Here is a 22395-nt window from a genome sequence, read left to right as displayed (position 1 = left end):
AAGTACAGTTTTAGGCAAGAAAAAGTGGAAGGAGCAAAAAGTAACAAACTGGACCATAATATCAGCTGTACTGCAAACGACACACAGCTACATAAGAAAGAAACTTCTGGAGGATTAAAACTTTGTGCCGGACCGAACCTCCAGCTCGGGATCTTCGCATTCCGCAGGCAAGTGCTCTACCGACCGAGCTCCCCACTCACGATCCACTGGTCCCCCTCACAGCTTTTACTTCTGCCAGTACCTCACCTGCTACCTTCCAAACTTCACGGAAGTTCCCCTGCAAAACTGGAAGGACTAGCATCCTGTAAGAAAGAATATTGCCTCAGCCTGGAGGATGTTTTCCGGAATTTTGCAGGTACTGCTGGAAAAATAGCTATGAGCTTGAAGTCCCGCTTGAGTAGCGTAGTCTGTAGAGCACTTTCACGCCGAAGACAAAGGTTCTGAGTTCGACTCTCAGTTCGGCACAAAGTTTTAATCTGCCAGTAAGTTTCATATCAGCACACACTCAGTTTCAGAGTGAAAATTTCATTCTAGCTACATTAAAATCAATCTGTGATACTATAAAAATAAATGAACCCGCTGACAATGGTGAAACTTCACCGAAACATGTTTGAGTGTTAAAGAAGAATTTGGTTTTGCTCAAGGCGCAAGGAAATTTCAGAAGTATATACCCACAAGCCACTTCACAATCCTCTATGATGCGCATTATTTTGACCCCAATTGTTTGGGAGATCCTGTATCTATATTGTCAGATTTCGAGTGAGAGCGCCGGATTTTTCTGAGAAGAAAGGCTGGAAAGAAGTTCTGTCAGCGTCGTGTGGCCAAACATCAAGCTTAGGAATAAACAAACAGTTAAGCAGAGATGCAAGATCCTGAAGTCGCGTCACGTCGACAGGCTGATGACAGACTGGGGCTTCACTAAATTTGTGTATCTTACTGCATGTAAGGACCCAGTATCAAAGCCGGACAGGTCCCGATAGGTGTCAGTACTGCCGGAACTTCACTTTAATAAGCCGTGGCTGCAAAATACTACTACGAATTATCTACACATTGGTGGAGCACCTAGTAGAAATCGAACAAGGGCAATATACAGCAGTTAGGTTCTGCAGAAACGTAGGAACATATGGACCAACACTCAGCCTACGACTTATCTGAGAACATGGACTCATAAAAGTCAAACCCACGTTTACAGCATTTTAAGATTTAAAAAATTCTTTCGGTAATGCTGACTAGAACGTTCCTTTTGGAATTTTGAAGTTGTCAAGGGTAGAACAGACTGAGCGAAAGGCTATCTACAAATTGTACCGAAATCGGACTGCAGTTATGAGAGTCGAAACAGATGAAAGGGACGAAATAATTGACATGAAAGTGAGGAAATGTTATGGGTCATCTGTCGTGTTTCTCGAACCGCATATATAGCAGCCGGCCGGGGTGGCCGAGCGGTTCTAGGCGCTGGAGTTTGGAACCGCGCGACCGCTACGGTCGCAGGTTCGAATCCTGCCTCGGGCATGGATGTGTGTCATGCCCTTAGGTTCGTTACGTTTAAGTAGTTCTAAGTTCTAGGGGACTGATGACCTCAGAAGTTAAGTCCCTTAGTGCTCAGAGCCATTTGAACCATTTTGCATGTATAGCAATCAGTGAAGAATATAAGGAGAAATTTGGAAAAGAAATCAAGCTACAGGAAAAACAAGTGAAAACATTTTAATTCTAGCACAGGCGGTAAGGAACTTGGAAGATCAGTTAGCACAATGGACAGCGCCTTCAAAAGAAGTTGTAAGAATGTTGTTGTTGTTGTTGTTGTTGTGGTCTTCAGTCCTGAGACTGGTTTCATGCAGCTCTCCATGCTACTCTATCCTGTGCAAGCTTTTTCATCTCCCAGTACCTACTGCAACCTACATCCTTCTGAATCTGCTTAGTGTATTCATCTCTTGTTCTCCCTCTACGATTTTTATCCTCCACGCTGCCCTCCAATACTAAACTGGTGATCCCTTGATGCCTCAGAACATGTCCTACCAACCGATCCCTTCTTCTGGTCAAGTTGTGCCACAAACTTCTCTTCTCCCCAATCCTATTCAATACTTCCTCATTAGTTATGTGATCTACCCGTCTAATCTTCAGCATTCTTCTGTAGCACCACATTTCGAAAGCTTCTATTCTCTTCTTGTCCAAACTATTTATTGTCCATGTTTCACTTCCATACATGGCTACACTCCATACGAATACTTTCAGAAATGACTTCCTGACACTTAAATCAATACTGGATGTTAACAAATTTCTCTTCTTCAGAAACGCTTTCCTTGCCATTTCCAGCCTACATTTTATATCCTCTCTACTTCGACCATCATCAGTTATTTTGCTCCCCAAATAGCAAAACTCCTTTACTACTTTAAGTGCCTCATTTCCTAATCTAATTCCCTCAGCATCACCCGACTTAATTAGACTACATTCCATTATTCTTGTTTTGCTTTTGTTGATGTTCATCTTATATCCTCCTTTCAAGACACTGTCCATTCCATTCAAATGCTCTTCCAAGTCCTTTGCTGTCTCTGAGAGAATTACAATGTCATCGGCGAACCTCAAAGTTTTTATTTCTTCTCCATGAATTTTAATACCTACTCCGAATTTTTCTTTTGTTTCCTTTACTGCTTGCTCAATATACAGATTGAACAACATCGGGGAGAGGCTACAACCCTGTCTTACTCCCTTCCCAACCACTGCTTCCCTGTTGTAAGAATAACATTAGTAAAAAATAAAGCAAGGGTAATATAGTGTTGTGAATTAATTCTCGTGATTGAAGGGGTATTACTTTAGGAAATAAGACACAAAAATTAAGACAAGACTTTTGCTATTTGGCAGGAAAATAGAGGGGTTGGACAAAAATATGGAAACAGCGCGAGAAATGTATGCTTGAACATAAATGCAGACACTAGACGAGCCTGCAGGTCGCGCTGTTGTATTTCACCACGAAAAGCACCTGCGTAATGGCCGTAGTACGTTACAAGCGTCAGTCGTGGTCAGAACATCGTGCTGTGTGGTTTGCGAGTGCATTATGTCGGAGCAAACTGTCGAATGTGGGCAAATTCTTGGTGGTCGTATGGTCGACGCTTCCGTAACCAAGACAGCCGAAGTGTTTGGTGTTTCACGAGGCGCCGTATCGGAGATTGATATCGCTTACAGGGTAATCGGAAAAAACATAATCTGCTAAGTCACAAAGCGGACGAAAGCGTGGGTTGCGTGACCGTTACAAACGGTCACTGCAGAGGATTCAGACGAAAAATAAGATGGCAGCAATTGCAAAAGTGGCTTCAGGACTGAATGTCACACTAGCGAACCCTGTCAGTAATAAAATAACACCAACTCCACAAGCAGGGAATTGCACGGCGGCGAGCTGGAATTTCAGAATCATTCATCAGTAATGAAAATGCCCGTAACACGTAAACGTGGTGCTGAAGCCATAAAACCTGCTCTATGGAGCAACAGAAGCAAGTCGTTTGGTCGGATGAATCATGTTGCATACTGTTTTTAAGATTAGAAGGAAGGTCAGCGTTGGCCGTAATTTTGATGATTTATTAACAGCAAAATCGATTTTCGATCACATAATGATCATCTTCAGTGCTTTAGCGTACAATATTGTGATCGTTTCATAGCTTTGTTACTGCTAATAACTAGATACCAGAGCCTACGAGCTTTAATTTGTACGCTAAAGCACTGAAGATGATCATTATGTGATCGAAAATCGATTTTGCTGTTAATAAATCATCAAAATTACGACCAACGCTGACCTTCCTTCTAATTTTACTTATCATGTGGTCGTTGTGCACACAGCACTCTATCGAGTCGCCAATCAATCCTGTCTTTAACTTCGGCCGAGTTTACGCCCCGTGACTGAGACACGGCAGGGATTCGGCGATCATTTGGGTAGCCATATCGTGTTATTCCATGGGTCCCGTGGTTACTCCGTAAAGTCGCATTACTATCAAGGATTATGTGACCATTTTGTCTGATCAGGTGCATCCCATGGTACAGTGTTCCCCAATGGTGATGCTGTGTTTCAAGCTGACAGAACCCCCGTCCACACAGCTCGCATCACCCGGGACTGGTTTTGTGAGTGCGAAGATGAATTGTCGCCTTTCCCCTGGCTACCATAGTCACTAGATCTCAATCTTATTGAACCTTTGCGGCCTGCTGTAGAGAGAAGGGCGCATGATCGCTATCCACGTCCACCGTCGTTCCGTGAAGTTGTCACTATTTTGCGCTGCGCAGAATGGCCGTGCAGTTAGAGGCGCCATGTCATGAATCGGGCGGCCAATCCTAAGACCATTGGAAACTGTTTTGAATGCCTACGATTTTTCTACAGCGTATTAGGGATGGTAATGTATTTTTGTTTCCTTATTTCTGTCACCTCCCTGTAACTAACGTTGTCAGAAGTTGTTGTTGTTGTGGTCTTCAGTCCTGAGACTGGTTTGATGCAGCTCTCCATGCTACTCTATCCTGTGCAAGCTTCTTCATCTCCCAGTACCTACTTCAACCTACATCCTTCTGAATCTGCTTAGTGTATTCATCTCTTGGTCTCCCTCTACGATTTTTACCCTCCATGCTGCCCTCCAATGCTAAATTTGTGATCCCTTGATGCCTCAAAACATGCCCTACCAACCGATCCCTTCTTTTAGTCAAGTTGTGCCACAAACTTCTCTTCTCCCCAATCATATTCAATACCTCCTCATTAGTTACGTGATCTACCCACCTTATCTTCAGCATTCTTCTGTAGCACCACATTTCGAAAGCTTCTATTCTCTTCTTGTCCATGTTTCACTTCCATACATGGCTACACTCCATACAAATACTTTCAGAAACGACTTCCTGACACTTAAATCTATACTCGATGTTAACAAATTTCTCTTCTTCAGAAACGATTTCCTTGCCATTGCCAGTCTACATTTTATATCCTCTCTACTTCGACCATCATCAGTTATTTTACTCCCTAAATAGCAAAACTCCTTTACTACTTTAAGTGTCTCATTTCCTAATGTAATTCCCTCAGCATCACCCGATTTAATTTGACTACATTCCATTATCCTCGTTTTGCTTTTGTTGATATTCATCTTATATCCTCCTTTCAAGATACTGTCCATTCCGTTCAACTGATCTTCCAAGTCCTTTGCTGTCTCTGACAGAATTACAATGTCATCGGCGAACCTCAATGTTTTTACTTCTTCTCCATGAATTTTAATGCCTACTCCGAATTTTTCTTTTGTTTCCTTTACTGCTTGCTCAATATACAGATTGAATAACATCGGGGAGAGGCTACAACCCTGTCTCACTCCTTTCCCAACCACTGCTTCCATTTCATGCCCCTCGACTCTTATAACTGCCATCTGATTTCTGTACAAATTGTAAATAGCCTTTCGCTCCCTGTATTTTATACCTGCCACCTTCAGAATTTGAAAGAGAGTATTCCAGTTAACATTGTCAAAAGCTTTCTCTAAGTCTACAAATGCTAGAAACGTAGGTTTGCCTTTTTTTAATCTTTCTTCTAAGATAAGTCGTAAGGTTAGTATTGCCTCACGTGTTCCAACATTTCTACGGAATCCAGTTGTCAGAAGTAGAGAGGTTAAAAAAGACATTAGCAATATCTAGGAAAAAATTTCAGTGAGAGTGAAATATTTCAGCATCGAATATAAATTTGAGTACTAGGAAATCTTCTCTGAATGTCTGTCTGGAGGCGTAGACAGATATAGAAGAAACCGTGGACGCTAACAGTATAAACTGGAGCGTAACAGAATCCTTTGAGATAAGATGGTTCAGAATGATGCTGAATACTATATTGGTAGTTCGGACAGCTAATTAAGTAGTATCCAATCGAACTGAATCGAATCGCAGAGGAAAGATCTTTATGGCTCAATTCTGCTAAGCGACGGCATATGTTGATGGGACACATCCTTGGGCCTCAGCGAATAGTTAATTTGGTAAAGGACGCGAGTTTAGGGGTGAAAACTGCAGAAGGCGCCAAAGCTTGAGTAAAATAATCTGGTTCAACTGAGTGTAGAATGCAGATGCTGTCCAGATCTGATCGAGCGAGGTGGCGCAGTGGTTAGCACACTGGACTCACATTCGGGAGGACGACTGTTCAAGCCCGCGTCCGACCGTCCAGATTTAGGTTTCCCCTAATTTCCCTAAACCGCTTCAGGCAAATGCCAGGATGGTTCCATTGGAAGGGCACGGCAAATTTCCTTCCCTGTCTTTGAAACACTACGAGCCCGTGCTCCGTCTCTAATGACCTCGATGTCGACGGGGGGTGAAACCAAATCTTCTTTCCTTCCTTCCTGTGCAGATATGAACAGACTCGAACAGGATGGATTTGCTCGGAGAGCTGCATCCAATCAACCTTCACACTGATGAATGTAAAGACAAGAAAATATACACTTTGGTGAGGTGCTCAGCCTAGCTCTCGCTAATGTCCTAAGACGTAACGGGTCGTGTTATATTAAAACACCGTTGCAACTGGAGTTGCTTTTTGCTACCATTTATTTATTTAGGAACAGAAGATTTAGTTGTACACATGAACAGATTTCTGAGAACTTTCAAACAGGTGTTAGGGTTCAGCTTATCTTAGCAGACCTTTGGGGGTGACCAATAATTGCGTGACATGTTTTGTTCAACATTTGAACCCCCTTTCACCCCTTGGTGACATGTGGAGGGAACCCCCTCCCCACACTTCCAGCCCGCACCCCCCAACCCTCACGGGAGGTTTACCCCGCAGCTCGGTAAAAATAAGTAAAAATTAAACTTTTCTGTTTTAAACATTGATTAAAACGCTTTAATAATACCATGTTTTATTTATAAAGTGTATTAAACAGTATTTTTAACACACGACTAAAACACTATTTTAAACATCCCAAACCTGAGTAGTATTTGGGCGGACAGAGGGACAAAAAGGCTCCACGGGAACTGTATTAACCGTTTTGATGGACACCTAAAAAGCCGACCTTTTATTAGTACGGTATATTAGATTACATACACCAAATGTCATTGAACCTTTATTTAATTTGCAGATGAAAGACAAAACTGTTCCTTTTTTTGAACCGTGTGATACCGTAGCTTTCCAGTCTCTGGATCATATGATCACTAGGAGAATTCTGGCGTGTGAACTTCAGCCTAGCTTCGTTACACTACTTATATTAACTTCATCTAGCACGTGTGTTTCGACTTGTCGGCACGTCGCTTAACAAAAGCATCGTAAAAGTTTCAACACAATGACATCGGCTTTACATATGTTGCAGAATAGCTTGTTTGACTCACTGACTGACACGGAGTGTCAGAGAACTCTACGAATGAAATCTAACACTTGTGCGGCACGTGTTTCAAATCGGGGTTCAAATGGTTCAAATGGCTCTGAGCACTATGGGACTTAACATTTGAGGTCATCAGTCCCCTAGAACCTAGAACTACTTAAACCTAACTAACCTAAGGACATCACACACATCCATGCCCGAGGCAGGATTCGAACCTGCGACCTTAGCGGTCGCGCGGTTCCAGACTGAAGCGCCTAGTACCGCTCGGCCACCCCGGCCGGCTCAAATCGGGGAGTCCCCGTTAAGCACACGTGTCAAGCGTTCGGTTCAATTCAGCGAGGCCATAAAAATTGGCGGGCACTTTAATATTGTCTATGTTTGGGATTAATTTTACAAAACAAAATGTTATCCGTTACAATAATGTATAACCTCTGAATCAAGAAGTTGACGTGAGATTTTCATTGCCCCCGCCCCTTCGAATGAGATTTGGTAAGATTTTGCCGGACCCCTGCCCCCAGTTTGAGCTCACAAACACAAACAGCACGAAAATCGCATTAAACGGTAAGAGTACATGAAGCACTCGGCATTTTGGCAGATTGCTTTAGTGGTCGACGGGACGCCATGAAGCACTTGCTGACGGGAGAGGCGGCTTCCCGTTTCCGTTGCCCTATTCGAGTGACCGTTGGGGAAGCATTGTGAAGATTCCGCCCCTGTTTCCGCAACAGCTGTTCGCCCTGACTGGTGTTCGCAACCTAACAGCACATTGGGACTGGGCGAGAAGCTACGTCGTGCAAAAAAAAAAAAAAAAAAAGAACTCTCTGCAATGCCTCGCTTCCCCTCTCACCCTAACGTCCCTTTGTACTGCCTGAGATCCCTTGTAACGTATTTCTGTGCCGGCCGAAGTGGCCGTGCGGTTAAAGGCGCTGCAGTCTGGAACCGCAAGACCGCAACGGTCGCAGGTTCGAATCCTGCCTCGGGCATGGATGTTTGTGATGTCCTTAGGTTAGTTAGGTTTAACTAGTTCTAAGTTCTAGGGGACTAATGACCTCAGCAGTTGAGTCCCATAGTGCTCAGAGCCATTTGAACCATTTTTGAACGTATTTCTGGCCATTAAGAATGTTACACCAGCAGGCTCGCAACGGAACTATCGGAACGTAACAAGAATGTGTTACCGCTTCTGTAGTCTCACTTTCGGTCGAATGTGTGAGCGGGGCGAAAAGAAGACTCCCTATAAATTACACAATGGGCTTTTTTCGAATTTTCAAAGCCAAACGAAGAGCTGTAGATGGACAAATGGGACATCAAATTGATCACTGTGCACTTGGTTTTTAAATTAGTTATTCGAAAGTACTCAAGATAATTAAGAATAGCTTAGTTAAGGATTTGAGTGACATTGAAATATTTCACGAACAGCTGCTGCTAGCTATCGAAATGAAGTGTCAAAAAGTTCATCTTTTCAAAACCTAGCTATTTTCCGCATGAAAAGCTATCTTCGTGTGGTACCTAACTGCTTTCGAATCAAGTACTAGATTCAGAAAATTTCAAGAGTTTCGCTAGGAAAGCAAATGAGGTCTCCATAAGATCATGCTTCCTGAACAAAACTTCAAAAATAAAAACAATTACAAAATCAGTCAGATGTCTGTGAAATGCTTTGTCTGAAAGTAAAAGATGAAATAGATTGGAGAAACATTTGACGCGTCTTTTGAAGATGCTCGAAGTCATGTACAAGAATTGAGGAGCGTCAAATGTTTCGCTGATTTGTTTCATTTCTTCACTATAGACGAATCACTTCACAAAACATTTAACTAACTTCTTTAATTTGTTTTTTAAATTATGAATGATTCAGAAATAACACATTACAGTACGCATGTATGCTACATTACTGGTCATTAAAATTGCTGCACCACGAAGATGACGTGCTACAGACGCGAAATTTAACCGACAGGAAGAACATGCTGTGATACGCAAATGATTAGCTTTTCAGAGCATTCACACAAGGCTGGCGCCGGTGGCGACACCTACAACGTGCTGACATGAGGAAAGTTTCCAACCGATTTCTCATACACAAACAGCGTTGCCTGGTGAAGCGTTGTTGTGATGTCTCGTGCAAGAAGCATAAATGCGTACCATCACGTTTCTGACTTTGATAAAGGTCGGGTTGTAGCCTATAGCGATTGCGGTTTATCGTATCGCGACATTACTGCTCACGTTGGTCGAGATCCAATGACTGTTAGCAGAATATGGAATCGGTGGGTTCAGGAGGATAATACGGCACACCGTGCTGGATCCCAACGGCCTCGTATCACTGGCAGTCGAGATGACAGGCATCTTATCCGCATGGCTGTAACGGATCGTGCAGCCACGTCTCGATCCCTGAGTCAACAGATGGGGACGTTAGCAAGACAACAACCTTGTGCACGAACAGTTCGACGACGTTTGCAGCAGCATGGACTATCAGCTCGGAGACCATGGCTGCGGTTACCCTTGACGCTGCATCACAGACAGGAGCGCCTGCGATAGTGTACTCGATGACAAGCCTGGGTGCACGAATGGCAAAACGTCATTTTTTCGGATGAATCCAGGTTCTGTTTACAGCATCATGATGGTCGCATCCGTGTTTGGCGACATCGCGGTGAACGCACATTAGAAGCGTGTATTCGTCATCGCCATACTGGCGTATCACCTGGCGTGATGGTATGGGGTGCCATTGGTTACACGTCTCGGTCACCTGTTGTTCGCATTGACGGCACTTTGAACAGTGGACGTTACATTTCAGATGTGTTACGACCGGTGGCTCTACCCTTCATTCGATGCTTGCGAAACCCTACATTTCAGCAGGATAATGCACGACCGCATGTTGCAGGACCTGTACGAGCCTTTCTGGATACAGAAAATGTTCGACTGCTGCCCTGGCCAGTACATTCTCCAGATCTTTCACCAACTGAAAACGTCTGGTCAATGGTGGCCGAGCAACTGGCTCGTCACAATACGCCAGTCACTACTCTTGATGAACTGTGGTATCGTGTTGAAGCTGCATGGGCAGCTGTACCTGTACACGCCATCCAAGCTCTGTTTGACTGAATGCCCAGGCGTATCAAGGCCGTTATTACGGCCAGAGGTGGTTTTCTGGGTATTGATTTCTCAGGATCTATGGACCCAAATTGCGTGAAAATGTAATCACATGTCAGTTCTAGTATAATATATTTGCCCAATGAATACCCGTTTATCATCTGCATTTCTTCTTGGTGTAGCAATTTTAATGGCCAGTAGTGTATTTAATAACAAATATTTTGGATTTCCTGAAACTTCTGAACGCAATAAATTAATGAACTGTATAGAGGTCATGCGGTGCAAATCAGGGCATAGCTAATGTACTAATAGATATGGAGATACGTACGTGAATTTTATTGATTGGCACGTAAGGTTTCCTGTGTATGCTGTTGGTCTTCTCAGTAATCTTATTTACGGACATTTCACGAAACTTTCAAAATTTCAGATCTGTTTGCCATCCTTCCTCACTGCAGATATGCGGAGAGCTCTGATGCTACCTGCCACCAGCGCTTCCGAAATACTATTGAAAACGCTGAAGGAAAAAAGGGGAGACATACTTCCAGAATTTTACCATACTAGGACCACGATTGACTGAAAATGGACAAAGTAAAACTTATATGTGAGACACGAGATTACAAGAGTAGCAGTCACAGGGTTCCACCACCTGATATGCAACAACACAACGCATCACGAACCAAACGCAAAGTGTGAGTGTAAACTGTGTAACCGAATACGAGAGCGCTACCATAGAGAACTCTGCACTAAAAAGACACGGTCTATACCAACCACAGAGTGTAACATTTCTATTTTCCAATTTTGTGTGGCTATTTAGCTGCAATAAATAATTTAGAGTTATTCACCATTTCATTTAATTTATTGCGGCCTTTTCAGTTCTGTTCTATGATTCTACAAACTCTTCAGTCTTCTTGCTGTACCCAATGTCTCTGATGAACCTTGATATTAAAAAAATTCATTGTAGGCAATGCCTGAGAAATGGAAGGAGGTTCACAGTTTTGACGACGATGTTTTATTTATTTCACTCGGCAAGATGATGGCCATCAGGAGCTCTCTTGCGCCCAAATAGGCATCCTAGATATTTTGTATTATATTCATTATGATAGGCTTGTTATGAATTACACGTAATATAATAACATTATAAAACATTTAGTGATTACTACAGTCCACAATGAAAAAGAAAATAAACACAATTTACATTAGATCAAGAGTGCTATTAGGTTGGTGCATAAGTTAGTAGCGTTTTTCTTTTGCATGTTGGTATTACGTTTGTTGTTGGTTTATTTATCGGTTGTCGTTTTTTATTTGTGGTTCACTGTTGCTATTTGAGTTCAAATATCGTCGTTTGGACATAGTGAGTGGCGCTATGGACGCTAAAAAATGGAGTGCCAACTGGAGAAATGGGAACACTTCCGACATATTCTTCTGCCTGAATTCAGTAGAGTGGTGACAGCAATGGAGGCGGCCAGAAACACTCGCGCCGCGTATTTGGTAATGCTACTCGACAGATCACGGCAAGAAAATGTTTTTCTCTCTTTAAGGAGGAAAATATTGACATTAGTGATTCTCCGTGTTCGGGAAGATCTTCGTGTCAGTGTATTCACGAAGTGGAAAATGTGATGATCTTCGATCATTCCACCATCGTGTGACATTTTCATACAACAGGGAAGGTTCAAAAATCGAGTGTATGGGTACCGCATGCTCTAAGCCAAAACGACAAAAATCAGTGGTGGCCATATATGCATCTTTGCTTCCTCGTCATCAATTGTCTTGTGAATAACACAGACAATTCCTATCCCGTATCGTTACAAATGACGATAAATGGTGTGTTTATGCTAACATAAGTAAAAGAAAGCAATGGTTGAGCCTTCCGTACAAAGACCTGCGCGCATCCTCAAAAGATAATATTATGCATCTGGTGGAACAACGACGGTGTCGTGTACTACGAATTGCTTCCTCGAGTTGTGACCATCACTGCCGACATTTACTGTCAACAACTGAGACGTCTTGCAGAAGCAGTCCAAGACCTACGACGAGGCAGACTGCGTGAAGTGATGCTATTTCACCATAACGCCCTGCCGCATTCTGCTAGACTGGCAAATAACACTATACAGGAACTCGGTTGGGAAGTCTGTGGCGTCACCGCCAGACACCACACTTGCTAGGTGGTAGCCTTTAAATCGCCGCGGTCCGCTAGTATACGTCGGACCGGCGTGTCGCCACTATCAGTGATTGCAGACCGAGCGCCGCCACACGGCAGGTCTAGTCTAGAGGGACTCCCTAGCACTCGCCCCAGTTGTACAGCCGACTTCGCTAACGATGGTTCACTGACTACATACGCTCTCATTTGCAAAGACGACAGTTTAGCATAGCCTTCAGCTACGTCATTTGCTACGACCTAGCAAGGCGCCATATTCAGTTACTACGAATGTATTCTGAACAGATAATATTGTGAATCATGTACCGTCAAGAGCGACGTTCATCATTAATGTATTAAAGTTAAGTATCAAACTAATTACGTCCGCTTTCTGAATTCGAATTCCTTGTCATGTCCCAGACCTCACGTCAGTATAGTTCTTCCCTCCTCACGCCAGCCTGCGTAAGCTAAAACGCGTGCATTTCGGCCTCCTCTAGTAACACGGTGTTGGCTCTTCTGGCAACACAACAAAGTCATTCCGCACCCACCTTATTCAACTGATCCTGCGCCCGTAGATTTTCACCTTTTCCGCTCTCTATCGAACAGCCTTCAAGGAACTTTCTTTCCAGATAAAAATGCACTCCGAACATGGCTGGGCAAGTTATTCAAATCCAGGTGATTCCTACAGTTACAGACTCGAAAAGTTACCTCACTTTTGGCAGGCTATTCTAAATAGTAAAGAAGGCTAATTCATTGATGACTTAAGTTTCTGTTATGTTACCTGTTGTGTTTACTGAACTTACGGTAAAACGCTACGAACTCATGCACCAACCCGATATAACAGAGACAGTTGATAAAAAGAGAGTTTGAAATTCTGAGAGCTGGCAGCAATGGCCATGAGAGAAGGGTAGGAAGAGAGAGGGAAAGAGGATCCTTATAGAAACACAGTTAATGAAAATAGGAGGAAACAAATGGCATGTCTTATTGAGAAAAGAAAACAGCAGGAAACGTAAATGGGAGAAGATGGGAGCATTTGCTTTACGTTTTGACAGAGGAAAAACTGGCTATATTCGTTAATTTTTGGGTAATTTTATGAGGGTGACAGAAGGAAGTGTTTCAGTTCCTTCTTAAAAGCAACACAGCATTTAACTGTGCGTATAGTGCAGAGTAGCTTGTTCCACTGACGGACGGCACCTACAGAGAAGGAGTTCGCGGATTTTTATTTTCTGGATGGGTGTAGTTAGGGAACTAGCTTAGTGAGATCTTGCGTTTCAATTACGATGAGATGGCAGGTACTTAATCTCTGATGAGAGATACTGGGACGTGGCCCATAAAGTAAATTAAACAGTGTGTGCAGAAGTCACATGACCACAGGCTTTAAGCAATCTAACATGTGAAGCACACAATCATTGATGGTTAGTTCTAACCGTTTCGTGTTCTCACAGCCTGTACCGTGTTGGATTACATCGCAGTAGAGGAGGTACGGTAGAACGAGTGATTCCATTAGCTTACGCTTCACTTACTGTGGAAATTTGTTCCGAAACTCTGTACTGGCATTGAAGCAAGCAGAACCATCTACAGCCATACTCTGCGGACCACTGTGAAGTGCATGCAGAGGATACGCCCCACTGTGTCAGATATTAGGGCTTTTTCCCGTTCCAGTCACGGATGGAACGCGGGAAGAGTGATTTGCTTAAGGGGGGGGGGGGGGAACGTTCAAGAAACTGACCGAAAACGTCAGTTTTCAATTTATTTATTTTTTTTTCGTAGAATTCATCGACAGTAAATTCCCAAGGTTTCAATGATGAAATCGCACCCAGTGTGCCAGAAAAACAATTAAATATGTGACTCGACCTTCTAGCCACGTCCTCTTTTTGAAGCAACACCTGAACATCTCCAGGCTCAGAGGAACAACAAGCCCCACATTCACAAAGAGAGGCTTCCAAATTTAATCCTGGATGTTGCCAGTTCCACTTATAGGTTTCTGGCCGATCCTGAACTTCTAAAGAAGTGTGCTCATGGTAAAACCCAGAATCAAAATGGGCCTCTTAGTTCATTTATATTGAAACGACGCCCTAAAACCACATTCTCTACCGTTGTCAGAATGATGTATTTCTGATATTTATTAATGGGAACGTAGGGAGGATGAAGATATTGGAGAGAATGGGCTTTAAGATAGGAAATTTTACTCAAGATTTCGGCACCTCTCTCTAGCTGAAAAGGCAGTCGGACATGGTAAAGGAAAAAAGGCAGAAAACAAGAAACCAGAAGAGAAGCCTGGAAGGGAAAGGGGACCCTGAGTACAAATCTGGAGCCTTCTGGAGACGTGACATAAGAAAAACGCTAGGTTCAACTTTAAATTACATTTCCTGAAGATTACGTTTTTTTTTTTTAATGTATGTACCTTTCTCTCAGAATCTGTTAAGGTTAGAACGATGAAATTTTGTACACTTGTTTCCATAGAGTCAATAAAAAGCGCTTCAAGAGCAAATTTGAAATCTGAGTGTAAGCTGAGTTGTGGAGCAAAGTACTTGGAATTTTACGTCAACTTTATATTATACTTACAGAATATTATATTATACTTAATATTAAGCTTCTCTCATGAGTTTAAAAGCGGACGGTTTAGGTTAGACTTTACTGTGACTATTACTAAGATCGACTGAAACAACGGATTTACTGTTACCATTCACTGTTTATCTATCTCCACCACGCGTTTCAAAGATTTAAACCTCCATCGTCAACTTGATTTATATTTATTAGTATGACATATGTGAGTGTTGTGTTATGATTTCTGGAGGAACTCGTAACATTGTCTCCAGTGGCTACAGGTTCCTTACATTGTCGTGACACATCACGCAGTGAAAGGAACCTGTGACCACTGGAGACAACGGTGCAAGTTCCTCCAAAAATCGTAACACGACACTAACATATGTCATACTAACAAATGTAAATCCACCTGATAATGGAGGTTTAAACCTTTGAAACGCGTCGTAGAGATAAATAAACGGTGACTGGTAACACAAACTTGTAGTACTCTCATGAGGTTTTTTGAATACATCGAACAGGAGAACGTTTTCAATTTTTAATTATAATTCTGTAAGAATAATATAAAATTGACGTAAAATTTCAAGTACTTTGGTCCATATCTCAGCTTACACTCTGAATTTCAGATTTGCTCTTGAAACGCTGTTTATTGGCTTTAGGAAACAAGTGTGCAAAATTTCATCGTTGTAGCCTTAATAGATTCTGAGAGAAAGTTACATACATTAAAAAAAATTATCTTCAGGAAATGTAATTTAAAGTTGAACCTAACGTTTTTCTTATGTCACGTCTCCAGAAAGAGATTAAACAGAGAAAATTTTGTAGAAATTTCTTGAATAGTTTCTGAGAAAAAGGTACAAATATTATTTTTTATGATAAAACTTTAATAATCTGTTAAAAAATTAAAATATCCACTTACTTACTTATCGCGAATGGACCCAGAAGGATCACGCAAAGCTTTCTGACGTCGTTTCTTCCATACTTCTTTCATTCGTTCTCCATGTTTTCTTTTTCTTTCTTCTGTCCATTTTGTTCCTGGTCTCTTTAGTGCTTTCTTCTCCGACAATACAATCCACTTTTCCACCTTATTTCTAAAAGTTTTTCTATCTTTGACATCTTTAAGTTCAATATTTGCTTTTTGTAAATCTAATTTTACTTGGCTAATCCATGGTGTTGTTGGTTTGACTTTTTCTATGTAAGTGAGAATTCTGTTGGTGAGTCGTGTGGGGGGAAGTCTAGTGACATGTCCATAAAATTTTAATCTTCGCCTTCTTATGTCTGCTGCCAGGTTTGATATAGTTTCTGTGGTTCTTCTTGATTGTATCCGGTATCCTTCTTCTGTTAATTTTGGACCTAAAATCTTTCTCATAATTTTGCGTTCTTCTTTTAGTATTTTTTCTAAATCACATTTTGTGTGGAGTGTGAGCGTTTCACTAGCATATAGTGCTGCTGGCTTAATTACTGCGCAGTAGTGTCTGATTTTTGTGTTCGAGGAGATGCATTTTTTATTGTATATTTCATGTGTCATACCATATGCTCTCTTCATTTTCTGTTGTCTGATCTTCTGTGCAACTTTCTCTCCTCCGGTTGGCTCCAAAATTTCACCTAGGTATTTAAAATGTTTTACTCTATTTATTTTTCCATATTTTGTGTTCAAACTGTGTTACGGAATTTCGTACAGAAAAATTCTGTCTTTTGAAACGAAATTTGTAAACCTACTTTATCCGCGCATTCCTTAAGGATCTCTATTTGTTTGGTGGCGATTTCTTCATCATCTGCAAGTATGGCCAAGTCGTCCGCGAATGCTAAACAAGATATCTCCACGTTGTCTTTGGTTCTACCAAGATGGATTGGTTTCCAGTAGGATTGATTTTTCAATTCTTTTTCCCATTCCTTAATGACTTTATCCAGGACTATATTAAACAGAAGTGGAGATAGCCCGTCACCTTGACGTACTCCAGTTTTTATGAGAAAAGGTTCAGAGATTTCTCCCCTGAATTTAACTTTAGATACAGTGTCTGTCAGTGATTCTTTGATAAGCCTTAGTGTTTTGGAGTCAAGTCCAAGTTCCTCTAAAATGTTAAACAAAGATTGCCGGTCAATTGAGTCATAGGCTTTCTTAAAATCTACAAATGTACAAATTATGGGGGCATTTCTAATTGCTTTGTGTTTTAATATTGTCTTTAAATTAAATATTTGTTCTATGTATGAGCGACCGGGGCGGAAGCCTGCTTGATAATCACCAATTTGGCGTTCCAGCTGCTCTTGTGTTCTTTTCAGCAGGCATGTTGAGAGAATTTTGTAGGTGACTTGTAAAAGTGAGATTCCCCTGTAGTTATTGACATTTGTTCTGTTTCCTTTTTTATGTAACGGGTGAATAAGGGCACATTTCCAATCCTCTGGTAATTTTTCTGTTTCCCATATTTTTGTTATTATTTTTGTGAGCTCTTGCAACGTCTTTGGTCCTAGGTTTTTTAATAGCTCTGCAACAATGCCATCTTCGCCAGATGTTCCATTATTTTTTAAGTTTTTAATGTGACATTTGATTTCTTCCTGTGTTGGTGGTAATGAATCCGGTTGAGCGTTGGCACTGATTTCTTTGGGAAACCTTAAACTAGGTTCTGGGCAATTTAGTAGGTTAGAAAAATATTGAGCCAATACTTGACAGTTTTCCTGGTTTGTTAGGGCTAATTTACCATCTGGTTTTCTGAAACATAAATTTTGAGGGATATATCCTCGTATTTTATCTGCGAAAGTTCTGTAGAAGTCTCTTGTATTATAGTTTTGGAAATTTTCTTCTATGGCATCCAGTTGTGCCTTTGTGTACTTCCTTTTTGCTTGCCTAATAGATTTTGAAATCTGTTTTCTAACCTCGTTAAATAAATGTAGACTTTCTTGTGATTTTTTACTGTTATATTCTTGAAATGCCTTTTTTCTCCTTTCCAATGCATTTTCACAGTCTGAATCCCACCAAGGGTGTTTGAATATCTTTTTCAAGGGAATAGTTTCCTTAGCTATTCGCGTTATTTTAGAATGAAATTCTTCCCATGTGTTTGCCTTTTCCTTCTCCCATTCTTCTTTTACTTTATATTCTTTAATCTTCTTGGTGTCATATTTCTGTATTTCCGTTTTCTTCTGATGACTTCTTCGTGCTGTAAACTTGATTTTAATTCTAGTTAGGTAATGGTCTGAATCAATGTTTGCTCCTCTGCGTACTTGGACGTCGTAAATTTCTTTTTGTACTGGGTATGAAATCGCCACATGATCTATTTGAAACTCGCCAATTTGTTGTATAGGAGATCTCCATGTCTTTTGTTTTCTTGGACATTTTCTTAGAGATGTTGACATTATCTTCAGGTTATTCTGCTTACATAGTTCGACGAGCCTTGTACCATTTTTATTGGTAAATTTATGTGCAGGATATTTGCCTACGGTTTTTTGGTGGATTTTCTCTCTACCAATGTGGGCATTAAAATCGCCGAGTAGAACTTTTGTATCATCTTTTGGAATCTTGGCCATTATATTCTCCAAATTTTCCCAGAACTTTTCTGTTTCTATGGGGTTTTTCTTGTTGTCTCCGTTTGTGGGAGCATGAACATTAACCATTGTGTATGTTTTGTTGGCACATTGTAAGCGCATCGTCATTATCCTATTATTTACGGGAGTAACTTCCTTGATGGAGCTGAGCACGCTCTTGTGTATGATAAACGCCATCCCGAGATGGGGGGCTCCTCTTCCGATTCGTTTATCCGTCTTGCTCTTAAAGATGCGATAGTTGCCATAATCTGATGTTTCTTCATCTGTAAAACGTGTCTCCTGTAAAGCTAGTATTACTATCTTTTGCTTTTCAAGTTCTGTTGTAAGGTTTAGAAGTTTTCCTGGTTGGATTAATGTATTTATGTTAAAGGTTCCAATGTATGTAGGTGTTTTAAGTGGAAGTTTGCCAGAGAGCTCCGACTTTCTCTGATGTAATCGTGTAAGTCCAGGTTCCCCAGAATCCGAATTCCTGGTTGCCATCTGTTGATGGGTGGATTGGTTACCACCTGGGGTAATGTTGTTATTACTTGCACGAGTCATACTTGCTTGTAATCAAGTTGGTCCAGTGTTTCCACTGGGTGTTTAGAACCAGGGATTGTTAGTTCCTGGCGCATTATGACCAGCCGCCCATTGTGTGAACAGACGCTGACCAGGATGCCGATGGTTCCCACTTCAGACGCGTCCTGGATTTGGGTGTTGACAGTGCTTATTGTAATGGCGGCACTTACTCGCCATGACACAACAACGTCTTCGGGTTCTGTGGTTTTTGAATGAGTGTGACCCTTGCCAAAAGTCACCCTCCCACACCCTCGTGATGCTGCCGCCTCGGTCCGGGACTGCTTATTTGGGTTTCCCCTTATTCGCAGCTGTCCACCATATCTGATGGATCGTTCGCTATCCGCCACCTGCGACCCGCCCTGTACCTGAGGCTCGGCTAGGGTTATATATATATATATATATATATATATATATATATATATATATATATATATATCAGTGAGCGTGTTAATTTCAAGTAAAGCATGGTACAAAATTTCATTGCCGTATCTTGAAAATTGTGGATCTGATGTATCTTCTAAATAGAATGTGTTTTTCATGTGAGCGTTTCTCCTTAAATACCGCTATGCGTGCTGAAATTAATCTAATCTTGTCCTCACGATACCTAAGGGAGCGATATGTAGGGGGTTGCAGTAGTGTATATCCCTAGCGTCATCATTTAAAGACGGTTCTTGATATAAAAAAAGAAACGAAAAGAAAGAAAGATAGAAAGAGAAGATGCGATATGACGTTGCTCAGGAATATTGCGACCATTATCTAACAATATTTTTCAGAACTTCTGTTTATTTGTAAATCACTAGAGAAATGCAGTCATTCTACAAATGAGATTGCCTACAAATCACTCTGCGACCCCTCTGCCATGCATTTCACAGTGCTTTGCTGAGTATAGACGTAGATATAGAAGTAGATTTTTTCTGTGCAGTATCATAACGTTCAGTAATGTGAGTACTGTTTCTGTACGTTGGGTATTAGATAGCCAATAATGTGGTTTCGTAAGTTACGAAATACTTTACGGTTTTTTTTTTATTTTTATTTTATTTCTGTTGAATAATCGTGATCTTACATGGGTTCCGAGCGTTCTGAACATAATATGCTGCTGAACAAAACAAGTTTGACAAAAGTTCGCCGGCTACGCTCGCGTTGCCGCGTTGTCCTTGGTCAAGGGCGTGACGTGCTACCAGCCTTGTCTGTGGTCAAGAGCGCGACTAGCAGAGTACACGGTCGTTACGTCACAGCGTCAACAGCGGGGCCAACGAAATTGTCGGAGCGGCCGGGTCAAGAGGGGGGGGGGGGGGGGAGAGAGAGAGCAGCAGTAGCGACTACAGCGCTACGCGACACACGGCAAATATGCGAAGCTGCTGCTCTCAACTGACACAAGAAGTTGACGCGTCTCAGCGTGCCACACTCGAAACCAAACGCCAACAACACTAATTGTAAAAGGAACAGCTGGTGAGCTAGTTATCGCAATGATTTCGTAGAGCACTCTCCGTCTGGGCACTTAGTTTTAAGTTTTTAAATTACTTCGCGTCGTGTTCCTCGGTGTTCCGGCCTTTCTGACAACCTCTACAATACCGTGGGAGAGTCTAATAGAAGGTCCCATACTTTTACCCATTGCAATCGCCCCAGTGAACACGGAACACACAATTTTCTCAAAAGACTTTCTGTAAAATTAACCTATGGCAACATCCAGACTTGTCATACATGACTGAGCACTTTATGCTACACGGAATGAATAAAAAACAATAGACGTGATTAAACATTCTTTGTGTACGACTCTCGTACATAGAATTAGGCCAAAAATTAACAGAAGTAAAGTGCACGTTTCATACCGTTTTACGTTATTTAACCCTTTCAGACCCTGTGACTACATTTTTGTACATTAACTGTTACTGTGTCTTAGGTGCAACAGAAGTATTTTTTCCCTATAGAAACCTCAGGTACACATCTGTTAATGTTCAACCTTTTCACAATGAAAATATCAGCAAATCAATGTGGCAGTGTGCAGCAGCTTGTAACCATCAGAATACACGGATGTTGTTGGTTCGCTATATTCCACTGTATAATTGAATAGCCGGCCGAGTGGTTCTAAGCGCTTCAATCTGGAACAGCGCGACCACTTCGGTCGCACGTTCGAATCCTGCCTCGGGCATGGATGTGTGTGATGTCCTTAGGTTAGTTAGGTTTAAGTAGTTCTAGGGGACTGATGACCTGAGATGTTAAGTCCCATAGTGCTCAGAGCCATTTGAACCATTTTTTTAATAACTGAATACTGTTATTTTGAATGGTGATTATTGAATGGTTGTTTTACTATTTAGTGTGTACGAAGTTTGTTTTGAAAACGGATACATATTTTTGTATAAATCTCACATCTAAACTCATTTAAAAAATCACCTAAGAACATTACCACAAAAGAAAAATGTTCCTCCAGAAAAAATTCTGGTCTGAAAGGGTTAGGACGACACAAACCCTTACGCTACACTTATAATTATAACAACAATAATGGAATAAAAGTAGCGTCTAATCTCTTTTTATTTAATTATTTACAACAGTATAATTCACAATGTACTAGCGGGTTCTGTGTTTCCGTCGGTGCAGATACACACCACGCCCGATCTGTTAGGCTTGTTTCACACGTATGCAGTTCCATTCGGTTCGGTTCTTTTTCGGTCGCTGCCGACAAGTGTGAAACGGTTTCCCTTCGGTAGCTAAAATAACAGTAGAGCACCAAATACTCCCCTAGTTTCCATTTTAACCTAATAGCGAGTACAGCTCTTTAAAAATTATCTCTTATTACTATTTTTTTAAAGTTGTCGTCGGAGTTTTTGTTATAAAATGTACGGTTTACCAGATGTCGATGTGGATCGGCCAATTTCCGCTGCACAAAAAATATAAAGGTAAATTTAAGATGCAGGAAGCATGGAAGGTCGTTTTGTTGAAATTTTCAACGCCTTTGTGAACCTGACGCCATTAAAAAAATGGAATTGGGTTAGTATTGAAAAATTCATTTTTTTCGAGTAAGAGACGTACTACATTAGGCCGGCCGGGGTGGCCGAGCGGTTCTACGCACTACAGTCTGAAACCGCGCGACCGCTGCGGTCGCAGGTTCGAATCCTGCCTCGGGCATGGATATGTGTGATGTCCTTAGGTTAGTTAGGTTTAAGTAGTGTTAAGTTCTAGGGGACTGATGACCTCAGAAGTTAAGTCCCATAGTGCTCAGAGCCATTTGAACCATTTGAACGTACTACATTAGGACAACTGGTACAC

The sequence above is a fragment of the Schistocerca piceifrons genome, chromosome 8 (assembly GCF_021461385.2).
Source record: "Schistocerca piceifrons isolate TAMUIC-IGC-003096 chromosome 8, iqSchPice1.1, whole genome shotgun sequence".
Lineage (NCBI taxonomy): Eukaryota > Metazoa > Arthropoda > Insecta > Orthoptera > Acrididae > Schistocerca > Schistocerca piceifrons.
This window is presented reverse-complemented; position numbering follows the sequence as displayed.